The sequence below is a fragment of the Schistocerca gregaria genome, chromosome 2, assembly GCF_023897955.1.
Source record: "Schistocerca gregaria isolate iqSchGreg1 chromosome 2, iqSchGreg1.2, whole genome shotgun sequence".
Classification (NCBI taxonomy): domain Eukaryota; kingdom Metazoa; phylum Arthropoda; class Insecta; order Orthoptera; family Acrididae; genus Schistocerca; species Schistocerca gregaria.
The window spans coordinates 642,779,254-642,793,039 of NC_064921.1; positions in this window are offsets into that span (position 1 = coordinate 642,779,254).

The window sequence follows — 13,786 nt, forward strand, 5'->3', positions numbered from 1 at the left end:
GCATCTCTGCGATCGTCTCCATAGGAGAATAGCAGCCTGCATTGCTGCGAAAGGTGGATATACACTGTACTATTGCCGACTTGTGCATGCTCGGTTGCCTGTGTCTATGTGCCTGTGGTTCTGTCAGTGTGATCATGTGATGTATCTGACCCCAGGAATGTGTCAATAAAGTTTCCCCTTCCTGGGACAATGAATTCACGGTGTTCTTATTTCAATTTCCAGGAGTGTATTTACGCATGAAAATAGCAATGGAGCAATTAATTTGAGAGTCGACAATCATGTTTTGGGCACCAGTACTGAAAAGTTCAGGAGTAGGATTAAAATACAAGGTGAAAGGATATCAATGATTCGAGTCGCTGATGATATTGCTAGCCTGAATGAAAGTGAAGAAGAATTAAATGATCTGCTGAACGAAATGAACAATCTAATGAGTACACAGTATGGTTTGAGAGTAAATCGGAAAAGACGAAGGTAATGAGAAGTAATAGAAATGAGAACAGCGAGAAACTTAACATCAGGACTGAGGGTCACGAAGTCAATGAAGTTAAGGAATTCTGCTACCTAGGCAGTAAAATAACCAATGACGGACGGAGCAAGGAGGACATCAAAAGCAGACTCGCTGTGGCAAAAAAAGCATTTCTGGCCAAGAGAAGTCTACTAATATCAAGTACCGGCCTTAATTTGAGGAATAAATTTCTGAGGATGTACGTCTGGAGTACAGCATTGTATAGTAGTGAAACATGGACTGTGGGAAAACCAGAACAGAAGAGAATCAAAGCATTTGAGATGTGGTGCTATAGACGAATGTTGAGAAGTAGGTGGACTGATAACGTAAGGAATGAGGAAGTTCTACGCAGAATCGGAGACGAAAGGAATATGTGGAAAACACTGATAAGGAGAAGGGACAGGGTGATAGGACATCTGCTAAGACATGAGGGAATGATTTCCATGGTACTAGAGGGAGCTGTAGAGGGCAAAAACTGTAGAGGAAGACAGAGATTGGAATACGTCAAGCAAATAATTGAGGATGTAGGTTGCAAGTGCTACTCTGAGATGAAGAGGTTAGCACAGGAAAGGAATTCGTGGGAGGCCGCATCAAACCAGTCAGTAGACTGATGACAAAAAAAACAAAAACTTATGAGTATTTGTGTGTGTTTGATTGTGGTAAATAACATTGAGTCATATGATGTAAACAATAAATTTTTATATTGCTGACGTATTTTGGTCGAGATATTTGATGAGCAAAGAACATTGTGAGACTTCAGAAGCATCATAGAATAATTCAGAGGTGGAAAATAATTTGTGACTGACATCATACATGGTGCAGAGATCGACTCTGCACTTTCACTTGTGCTACTTAACCTATAAGGTCATGGCATAAACTATACTTTTGTACATTACTGTGTGTGTGTGTGTGTGTGTGTGTGTGTGTGTGTGTGTTTGGTGACACATTTTAGATGGGGAAATACTGCAAGTCAGACCATTTACGTAATTTTTTCGATAATTCCTTCCGAACATGGCACAAAAAATCAGATATTTAGGGTACGTTTAAGTACAGCACAGGTGGCAGTTCTGGGGTTACATCATTATCCAATGGGCTGTAAAGAAATGGGCTGTGATTGGAGGTTTACAACAGTGTGGGGATGGGAGAGGAAGGGAAAGCCAAGGGATTATAATGCATTATTTCGTTATTTCCACCATCTTCGATACTCCTGAATTTATTTTTAATTTTTTTGTTTAGAATTTCTTTTTTAGTTAACTGGCGTCTTGCATTTTTTAATTCCTTGCTACAGCTATCATGCATTGTTTACTACTACTTTTGTGTAATATCGTAGAGAGGAATTTTTTTGTACAATCTTTGTCATATGGAAATAGTCATCCTGCAAAACTGTGGCTGGAGAGCTCATGGAGTAGTGAAACAGATTTATTGGGAGTTTGTTATTTGTACTTCTGGAACTTGTACACACTATGGATGTCTCAGAGTCTAGGCCACGATTTTGAATAGCTTATTATTCATGCTCGGTAGAGAGGTCAGAGTAGCTGTATCGCTGGAAGATGTGCTTGTATTTATCATCGCTGTTGTAAAATAAGGAGCACGATATTTCTATCATTAGCATAACGGTGTGACAGACACCGAGCAGAGGTCTCATGCCAATGTAGACGTAACGTTAAGTGCATGTCTGTTAAGTAAAATAATTTGTACTCGAATATTGTAAAACAGACGATTTGGTTAGTGATTTAGAATGAAAAGAGTATGAAGAGGAATGAATGTAATATTTTTATTTATTGACACCGCAGTACCGAGTAGTTAGAATCATTGGTGAATGGAGATTGCTTATCAAGGAAGCTCAAATTTTCCAGTAAAGACTGAGTGATTTTTAATGTAAGATATTTTTTACGTTTATTAATGATCTGCCTAACATTTGTGAGAATAATAATGTGGATCAGTGTTGCCTTTTGTCAATTTCAATAAGTGTTGTAACAAGAATTGCTTACAATTTATAATAATTTTTAAAAAAACCGTTTGTTGGAGGAATATTTCTACAAAGGGCATTGTCCACATCAAAGTAATTTTTATTTAAAGGAGTGCCTCGCTCTATGATGTGTATAGCACAGTTTACTTCTTGTCTGGAGCAGTACACTAAACTTTCAGCAACTGTAGTTAGAAATTTTCAGCTGGCGCACAGAGAGCAGAAAGCACCGTGTTTCGAAGCAGTTACATTATGAGATAAGGTACATTCATTTCAGGATCACTTTGCTAAGAAAATTATCAATGCACAGGGGCCATTTCATGAACAGCGTTACTAGGCATATCGTTAATGCACAGGGACGACTTAACAAGATTAATGGTGAAGTGCAGGATTTAATCAGCTTGCACATTTTTTTATATAAAGATTACACCACAGGGCCAAATTCATGTTGTATCCCCGCAGCCAGATATATTTGGTTTCTCTCGCTGTTCAAATTCTACAAAGTGACCCAAATCTAAACAACAGCAAGGTTACAACCAACCAACTCAGTACTAGTTCAAAATCAAATCCAATGAAAAGAATTTTTAAAGGAAACTTTCACTACCATTCACCATCTTCGATTTTTTTAATTTCCCGCCACTGCCAGCGACTGCAGTACCACCGCAGCAGTGGTGGCTAGTGACGGAATCTTGAACTACGTACGCATCGATATACTACTAATATGAGATATTCACGAAATAGAATGAATCAACGCCAAATACTATTAGGAGCAGACACCTTACATAATTAGAATTATCAAAGTATATTATTTCTCGAGGCAACATAATGACAAATCTCAGAGAAATGTTGACATATGGGATACTGTATTGTTAGGCAACTTAACATTTTAACAGTTTTTTCTACCATTCGGCACAACAAATATTGAAACTGCTACCATCATCTGAATTAATGCATACATGCATGACGAAAAAAGCACCATTTACAAATCGTATATGGGTCAATTTCTACATAAGACTGATAACAACTGTTGGCTTAGAGACTCACAGCCCAAAATATCCACAATGTCTTCGAAATTGCTTAAAAACAAGTAAGGTAAGAGTGAAGATTCACGGAATGTCGAGAAGAAACGCTGAAAAACATCACAAGACAACGGTAGTATCCTTTCTAGTGAAGCATATTCTAAACTGTAGCAGAAAAGGTGAATGCATATGAACGACATCCAAGTGAACTTAATAGAATTATAGTAATATGTAAAGTGCTTACTGAATATTATGTGGATCAAATTGTGCACAGAAGGTCAAATATTAAATAGAAGTATACTAAAATGATAAATTTCAAACAGGGACTTTTTTAAAAATGCGATATGGAATAACTGATTGCGCTTTAGATTATCAACATAAAATTGTGAGATTCAGTTTCTTAGTTCAATATTTTCCATTTGATAATGCATTATTCGTTCTAACCTTTCGTCAATGTGATTCTATGTGAAAGGTGGACAAGGTTAAAGAGAGTTGAAAATTAAAGTTAAACACATGTTTTGTTAGGATCGTTCAGCCAGTAAGAACATTGACGTCGAGTATTGATCAAGGACACAGTTTTAAACTGCCAGGAAGTTTCCAGTATCCACTTACATAGCTGGTTCTGTTTATTACCAAGAGGGTGATGTTATACGTAACTAGATTCTTCAACGCGGAAACAATTTGTTTTTACGTGCAGAGCGCTTTTTATTTGTTTCTTGGTAGTTACAAAATTACGCCGTACGGACATCAGTAGGCACTATCTGTTTGGTTGTCATCGGTGTTTCCTAGTTTTTAGTTTACCTTCATGGCATTTGTCTGTATTCTCTTCCAATCGCGAGTGATTTTCAGTATTACATGGCCCACAGTGGAGCCGCGCAGCTATATACAATACAGAAGATCCCCGTGTCTCCCCCTGGGTGTATTTTCTGTCCGCAGACTAACCCAAATGTAGTGTATACTGTATAGAGTTGACTCACGAGAGCCAAGACATCCCAGGAGAGCTGTTGACCTCTTCTGGGAGCCTGCGATGGGCAGCCCTTACTAGATGGACGTCAGGAGCTGCACTGTAGTGCGGAGAGAATGAGAAGTGACGTAGGTGTTACTACGATTGTGGAAGAGCCACGTAATAACCTTTTTCGATTATCAGTTTCTTTCATAGGTTCGATAACATATATTCGTACTTAGTATAAGTCACTACAGAATATCTTTTATTTATTTGTGCTTTAACTGCACTGCTCTGCAGAAATTAAGCAAGATACATGTATAGCGAAACATACGATATTAACATTTCGGTGAAAATTAATAAACTGCTGGTACATGATACCAGAAGTCTCCGAGTTGTGCACAGAAATGTGGACGTCACATGGCGTGAAGTCAATGTGACTACAGAGCCAAATCGAGCTTGCCCACCACAGGAAACCCTTGAGAGAACGGGAAACGCCAGTTAGGGTGCACTGTGCGAGTGTTCTTTGTTACAACATGGCCTGAAGACAACATTTGGATGGCTTCGCACGGGGTAAAACCATTGGGAAACTGGAAGAAAGACAACATGTAAGGAATATAGTCCAGGAGTTTGTTACTGTGTGGGGTCCTGCCTACTCCTCGTATATAGGGTGCCTAACGGATACTGCGTTCTCGAAATGCTATAAAATAATTCAAGCAGAGTGAAAATCTCAATCTGGAAACATCCCCCAGGCTGTGGCTAAGCCATGTCTCCACAATATCCTTTCTTTCAGGAGTGCTAGTTCTGCAAGGTTCACAGGAGAGCTTCTGTAAAGCTTGGACGGTAGGAGACGAGATACTGGCAGAAGTAAAGCTGTGAGGACAGGGTGTGAGTCGTGCTTAGGTAGCTCAGGTGGTACAGCACTTGCTGGCGAAAGGCAAAGGTCCCGAGTTCGAGTCTCGGTCCGGCACACAGTTTTAATCTGACAGGAAGTTTCAGATAACATTAGTCTTTTATTTCAATAAAGCAGAATGACAATAGTTAACTTTGAATGAACAATGACTTCGCAAGCGATGGTCGATATGCAAACAAGTCGGAGTCGTTTGATGTATACAAGGTTCATGTAAGCAATTGATACGTATCACTACTAACTGATATCATAGCACTCTGTGCTAGGCCGTGCTAATACCGTCCGAATACAGAGCGCCCGTTCCAGCATTTGTGGTTACACCAGAATAGTCCTCTCACCTCCCCTCTCACCTCCCCCCCCCCCCCCCCCCCCCGCACACACATACACATGCCCGCATCCCCAAAGCGGTGGACCGACGTCGTCTAGGGACTGCGACAACTGCGGGGGAGATGGGAATGTGGGCGCATCGCCTGGCCGGAAGCTGTGGCTGCAGGGGACGTCAAGCTTCCGGCCGTACCCAGCCATCCGGCCGGCGCTCTGGCGGAAACGTTCTCCGAAAACGGCCAGAAGGGTCTGTGTCCACTTCCTGATACCATGAACCAATATGAAGAAGGAGCGACTGTTGTGGCGTGAGCGGATCCAGCTGCATCGGTAGGACGAGAGGAGGCAAAGGCTCCGTCTGAATGGGGTCATCCCGTGGTGTCGTTATGACACCCTTTGGCGGCTGCTGTAGCTGTCCTGTCGATCCGTGAATCTGGGGAAGAGAGACTGAAAGATCATCGTGTACATTACAGAGGCGAAGTTGATTTTGACTGCGGCGCTGCAAGCCATCTGGATCCGAAAGAAGATACATGCAAGCGCCAAGTCGACGGACGACCTTGCCTCGCACCTACCATCTGCTGCCGCTAAAAACCATGTAAAAGACAATATCATGCGGCGCGAAGCGATACTTCTGGCCTTCCTCTGTCGCTGCGTGCTGAGGAGGGGGGGGAGCAGGTGGAGCAGCGTCCGATGGCGGCGGCCGTGAAGCATTTCCGCCGGTGATGCCCCATCTCGTGGGTGCGAACGATATGAGGCGCGAGACAGCTGCAGTGCTTGATCCCTGATGTGTGCGAAGTTTGGACATCTGCTGCTTGAATGTTCTGAAAAAAATTCCGCTTCGCCGTTTGACTGTAGGTGGAACGATGTACCAGTTAGTTACTGTATGCCATTGCGTTCTGAGAATGTTTCAGATTCATTTGACGTGAAATGAGAGATGGTGTCTGACACTAGTACTTCAGGTAAACGTTCGAGGCAAAAAATCAATGACAACAGTGTATTTTGCTACGAAACATTGTCGAGTACATTGGCACAGTGTGAGGAAAGTTTTAGTAAGAGTCAACCACAATCAACCAACGAGTTTTCCTAAAAGATCCCGCAAAGTCTATGGTCAGTACACAGTCCTCAGTCATCAACAGAAATACCTGCACTTATACCCGTAACACTACGTGTATCACAGCAGATTTCATCCACTTAAAAGTGCAGCGCTATAAACCAAAACTTTGAAAGTCATTCACATGACAGCGAATGTCAACACGAAACTCTGGCCTGTGGGGGTCAGACTATAAGACCTGTCCTTGATTAATACTAAAATACTGTCCATGATCCAGAATGGAAAAGCTATTAAGCATGGACTATACCTTATAAGAAATAGTTTTATTGTGGAGTTGGCAAAGGATCAACGAACCTAGCTTCAAATTCAGTTGACATTCTTCATGAAATAAAAGTAAAGTACTAAATGGGCCTTCATTTTTCTTTTCCTTTCGTTGACTCCACAAAATATTCGAGCTTGTGGTCTGTAAGACTCATCCGTCTATAAAAATAGTCGTATATAATGTTTGTCCATTAAGACCACTTCTTCACTGACGAAGAATAATGGCGTCTCTCGATGTTTTAGATATGATTTTTACTAACGGAGTAACGGAAATCCCTTTTAAAACGTTAGCTTAAAACCTACTGCTAAACAAGACTTCAAATTAATAATCTTCGTTTTCCAGTATGGAAGGGAGAAACGTGCGAAAGGTGAAAGAGATAAATATTCGTTGTTACCTGTGGCTAGTCATTATCTCATGCCGAGTTTAATCGCGTAATTATTAACATTTAACTAAAGACTTTACGAATGTAATTACTACCCACGATTAAAGGGGAGAGGCACACATGTTTCAATTCACTTTACCCAAATAGAGGCAAAGATCGACATAAAATTGGCACCACACGTACATCTCTGCCCTCGTGTGTTGACAGTGGTGGAAATCAAGCTGTGTGCAACCAAGATTTTCGTGTTTACTTGGTGAAGGAAAAATAACGAAAATTGCAGTGAGGAAACGTACACCTTACAGGGAATGGCAAGATATGTAAAAGCTTTTCTAGCGTCATTTACAACGACAAGGACAAAACTGGCAGACAGAGTGCGCATATCGAGCCGGATTGAGACAATACTGAAGATGAATGTACACGTACTTGACAATGACTTGTTGAAGTCTATAGTACAATATATATTACCTTCTTCAATCCATTAATGAAGTCTCTGATTACGAATAGTCCACAGAAAACTACGCCTACGCAAAGAATCGATGAAGATAAAACAATGGCGTTTGTACGATAGTTAAATCGCCGAAACATAAGCAGGGAATAAGCAACAGAAAATCTAAGAGACTGAGTTCAAAGCTTTTAATTAACTCAACACAGCTTTATCTAACATATATGTTGATCTATACAGATGCAGTAGTTCACTGGAGGCCGAACCGCTCAATAACCCTGGGTTCGGTGTGGGGCGGCTGTGGGGTCAGTGGACTGCTTCGGATTGTGAGCCACTGAAGGCTATGGCGTGGACGAAGCCTCTCCGTCCTTTCTAGGTCCCCAGTTCAATACAATACAAATCACTAAATGGAAAATTGAGAGCTCATTCTAGACATAGTAGGAATGGGTGAAATACAGACAGAAGGTAAAGATATTTTGTCAGGTGACTTCGGTGTGTAGGAAGGTGGGGAAACAGTAACTTATTGTGAAATGTTCAGTGCTAGACTCTCACCACACATGAAACCAATGACAGCTCTAGTAGTTCAGGATATATGCCGACGAAAAAATAGAAGTTGATGAGGTAGAACAAGAATGAGGGCACTTAACAGGTAACTAATTATTTAAAGGCATATGAAAATGACAATCATAAGTGGTTGGAACGTTATGGTAGGGGAAGGGAAACAATGTTCTCCATAGTGCAATATAACTGGTGTCTTCCCGTGTCACAAGACGAGAAGATACACGTCTAAAAGGCATGAAATTCTCCAAGACTGTTCGTAACGGGGTAGTGAATATCACAGTAGGCAGTCAGATTTAAGAGGCAAGATAGGCAACGACAAAACTAGGACACGTAAATAAGGTATGAGGACGGCAAGAGAAAAAATTCCGAGATAACAGAAGAAATATTTGAGCTCATCAACGGAAGAGAGATGGTTTGTTGACTTTCAGGAGGAGACCCAACAGCGAGGTCATCGGTCCCATCGGATTAGGAAATGATGGAGAAGGACGTCGGCCATGCCCTAACCATCCCGGCATTTGCCTGAATCGATTTCGGAAAATGACGGAAAACCTAAATCAGGATACGAGTTAGAACAGTCGTCATCCCGACTGCCAGCCCAGTGTGTTAACACCTGCGCTACCTCGCTCGGTCAGAAGAGAGGAATATAAATATATTTAAGAAATTAAAGGAATACAACAATGTAGTTCACTTAGAATTGAAGTAAAAAAGAAATACAGAGAAGCTAAAACGAAACAGCGTAATGAAAATGTGAAGAAATAAAAAACGAAACGACTATCATAACGGCACACTTAGCAAGTTAAAAATGTTCAAACAATTCGTAGGGATTATTAACGGTAAGACTGTGAGTACTGGCCTAGAGTAGGAATTCCACTGCTAAATGGAGAAGTGCAGAACTCTACTAGGGAGAAACTTCTGGAGATAAGATAGAAGATGGAATGACTATTGATTTGGGAGACATGGGGGATCAACCACTACCGTTACGAAGAGTGTAGCAGCCTTGAGAACAAACAAGCAGAAGGAACACATTCCGTTCTGCGAAACCTCTGAAGTGATTAGGAAGGGTGGCAACCAATCATTATCATTCTGTGAGACCGGAGACATATTAACTGCTTATCGGTAGATATAAAAGGCAAATAATTGGGAAAAATCGAACAATTAGCTTCAAATCTCATGCGTCCAAGATGGTGACAAGAATAAAGCATAGAAGAAACTTAAAGAATACTGAAGAACTGTCAGACGACTATCTTCTTGGTTCAATCGAACATAAAGGCGCCAGATATACAATTCTGATGAAGGCGGTAAGACTTCAGAAATCTCAAGACATACAATTTGTCGGCTTAGAAAAAGCAGTCGAAAACGTAAAACGCTGCAAGGTTTTTTGAAACTGGCTGAAAAGTGGTCATGCTACTCTGATATCAGCGATTGGCACAACAGAGAAGTACATGAAAGGCTGCATCAAAAAATAATAAAATAAAATAAAATAAAAATTAATGTGACGAATTTGTTACGACTTTTAAGATTCTATGAAGTATTTAACTTATTCCCTAAGATAAAAAGGGAGTGTCTTTAATGTCTTTGCATGTTGAGTGATTTGTCATTTTTTATTTGTACATATTTAGCCAGCGTATAATACATTTGTGTCGCTGGTTCGGATTTCTTCTCGTATCATTCGCGTTTAAAAAATTGTGTTTGAAGATCTGACCAGACGTTAGTATCTTCTTGGTCACGTGAGCGAAACTGGGTGAAAGTGAGTGCAGTTTTAACCAAGATCGTATTTTACCTGTATTCATTGTTTTAGACGTGTCATTTGGGACTAGGGAAACGACAGGAAAGAAGAAATATCTTTACGTGTGGCATTAATTTTACTGAAAATGATCAATGATCTCTGTATCCATATACAGTAAGAGACTGGATTTGGCAAAGTAGCAGAATGCTTTCAATTTATAAAGAAGGTGTCATTTAATTTTTGGAAGGTAGAGAGTCATAAAAGATTCAGAAGTAGGAGAAATTACTTTACATTTGAAATATTAAGGACCATACAACCTTCAAAAAGGACTTAACTGTATAATCACTCTCTTTTTTCAGTTTCACGGAATGAAACGTTTCCTTCACAACTTTTTCTTGTAGTCAGAAGATAGCAACTCGAGGGACCGTAGATATCATTGCATTTCTAACTGGTCCGATTTTGCGCTCCCTGTGGCCTGTGTCCTTGGCTGGTCTATCTCGTCATGCCCTCGGTGCTGCTCGGTTCATGTACTACACAGTGGACTCCTGAATGTTATGCCAAAAAGATACGCCAGGTGCGTTATACACGGCAGGTTTCTGAAAGTGACATCCGGGACCATTTCTCCTGGCACAGCTAGAGACATCTTGCTTACCTCTCATCTTGTAAAGGCGACGCGTGGTCGTCTTCCCGATTGGCTGCTTTTCCACCGATCGCAGAGCCTAACGTCCATTCTTTATACAATATATAATAGTGACAAATAGGAAAACGTCAGCGCTGTTAAAGTGAGAATTGCGAAATAATGGTAGGATGTCTTTTGATTTTCTTTGTATCACAAAATCAAGTGAAGGATTTCGCCGACCAGTCTACTCTGAATGTACGCAGTAAACTTCACGGGTGCCAATCATTATTTCCCGAGTACCGTAAAAAAGCATAGATTTTTAAGATCAGAACGACATCACTCTTATACTTTTCCCGAGGCTATTTTAACAAGAAATTGTTCCGCCTTTACGGGAAAACGCACTTCACACACTGAATAAAGTGTTGCGTCATCAGAAACCGATGGTAGACTTATATACTTGATTTTAGAATTAACTTAAGATTGCCCGTGTGCATCACTCAAGGCAATTTGAACAAACTGTTTCATTTTACACGAGATCGCACTTCTTACCCGGATTCGCGTGCTGTTTCTTCCGAAACCGATGCTAAATTTTGTCAGTTCGACGCCTGTCCGTGCAGAACGCGCTTTCGATTGGTTTGTATTGACCACCAATGATTTTCATGGGTAACAGATACCAGCAGTTAGTTTCTGAGTGTAAAATGAAGGCTACTGAAATCACTGTTAACAAGTTATGAGTGTAGATAACGCCAACAATACGGTTAGAAGTGTATATTGACATTCAAACAGTTGTTGTTGTCTTCAGTCCTGAGACTGGTTTGATGCAGCTCTCCATGCTACTCTATCCTGTGCAAGCTTCTTCATCTCCCAGTATCTACTGCAACCTACATCCTTCTGAATCTGCTTAGTGTATTCATCTCGCTAAATTTGTGATCCCTTGATGCCTCAAAACATGTCCTACCAACCGATCCCTTCTTCTAGTCAAGTTGTGCCACAAACTTCTCTTCTCTCCAATCCTATTCAATACCTCCTCATTAGTTACGTTATCTATCCACCTTATCTCCAGCATTCTTCTGTAGCACCACATTTCGAAAGCTTCTATTCTCTTCTTGTCCAAACTAGTTATCTTCCATGTTTCACTTCCATACATGGCTACACTCCATACAAATACTTTCAGAAACAACTTCCTGATACATAAATCTACATTCGATGTTGACAACTTTCTCTTCTTCAGAAACGCTTTCCTTGCCATTGCCAGTCTACATTTTATATCCTCTCTACTTCGACCATCATCAGTTATTTTGCTCCCCAAATAGCAAAACTCCTTTACTACTTTAAGTGTCTCATTTCCTAATCTAATTCCCTCAGCCACACCCGATTTAATTTGACTGCATTCCATTATCCTCGTTTTGCTTTTGTTGATGTTCATCTTATATCCTTCTTTCAAGACACTGTCCATTCCGTTCAACTGCTCTTCCAAGTCCTTTGCTGTCTCTGACAGAATTACAATGTCATCGACGAAACTCAAAGTTTTTACTTCTTCTCCATGAATTTTCATACCTACTCCAAATTTTTCTTTTGTTTCCTTTACTGATTGCTCAATATACAGATTGAATAACATCGGGGAGAGGCTACAACCCTATCTCACTCCTTTCCCAACCACTGCTTCCCTTTCATGCCCCTCGACTCTTACGACTGCCATCTGGTTTCTGTACAAATTGTAAATAGCCTTTCACTCCCTGTATTTTGCCCCTCCCACCTTCAGAATTTGAAAGAGAGTATTCCAGTCAACATTGTCAAAAGCTTTCTCTAAGTCTACAAATGCTAGAAACGTAGGTTTGCCTTTTCTTAATCTTTCTTCTAAGATAAGTCGTAAGGTGAGTATCGCCTCACGTGTTCCAACATTTCAACGGAATCCAAACTGATCCTCCCCGAGGTCCGCATCTACCAGTCTTTCCATTCGTCTGTAAAGAATTCGCGTTAATATTTTGCAGCTGTGACTTACTAAACTGATAGTTCGGTAATTTTCACATCTGTCAGCACCTGCTTTCTTTGGGATTGGAATTATTATATTCTTCTTTAAGTCTGAGGGTATTTCGCCTGTCTCATACATCTTGGTCACCAGCTGGTAGAGTTTTGTCATGACTGGCTCTCCCAAGGCCGTCAGTAGTTCTAATGGAATGTTGTCTACTCGGGGGGCCTTGTATCGACTCAGGTCGAACAGTAAATCAAAATAATGAAAGATACACTTTTTTGGCGACAAGCCCAATAGGCAAATCCCCTATATCTCAATAGTTTACAGCACCTTAAGGCCTCTACACACCCCCGTTCTTACGCTTGCGTGCGTCGCCACTCGCATCGGGTACGCATCTTGCTAGCTTACAGCGACGTGAATCTTTCTTATCCTTTTTTTTTTTTTTTGTCTTCAGTCTTCTGACTGGTTTGATGCGGCCTGTCACGAATCCCTCTCCTGTGCAAATTCTTCATCTCAGAGTAGCACTTGCAACCCATTTCTTGATGGAAGTATACCAATATGTCTTCCTCTACAGTTTTTGCCTTCTATAGCTTTCTCTAGTACCATGGAAGTCATTCCCTCATGTCGTAACAAATTTCGTGTCATCATATCCCTTCCCCTTGTTAGTGTTACCCAAACTTTCCTTTCTTCTCCAATTCTGCGAAGAACTCCCCACCTAATTTTCAACATTCGTCTGAAGCACCACATCTCAAATGCTTCGATTCTCTTTCGTTCCGGTTTTCCCTCAGTCCATGTTTCACTACCAAGCAATACTGTTCTCCAAACGTACGTTTGTAGAAATTTCTTCCTTGTGTTAAGGCCTATGTTTGATGCTATTAGACTTCTCTTCGACGGGAATGCCCTTTTTGCCAGTGCCAGTCTGCTTTTGATTTGCTCTCTCCTCCGTCTGTCATTTCCCGCTGTTCTCATTTCTACTTCTCATTACTTTCGTCTTTCTTCGATTTACTCTCAGTCCATGTTATGTGCTCATTAGACTGTTCGTTCTGT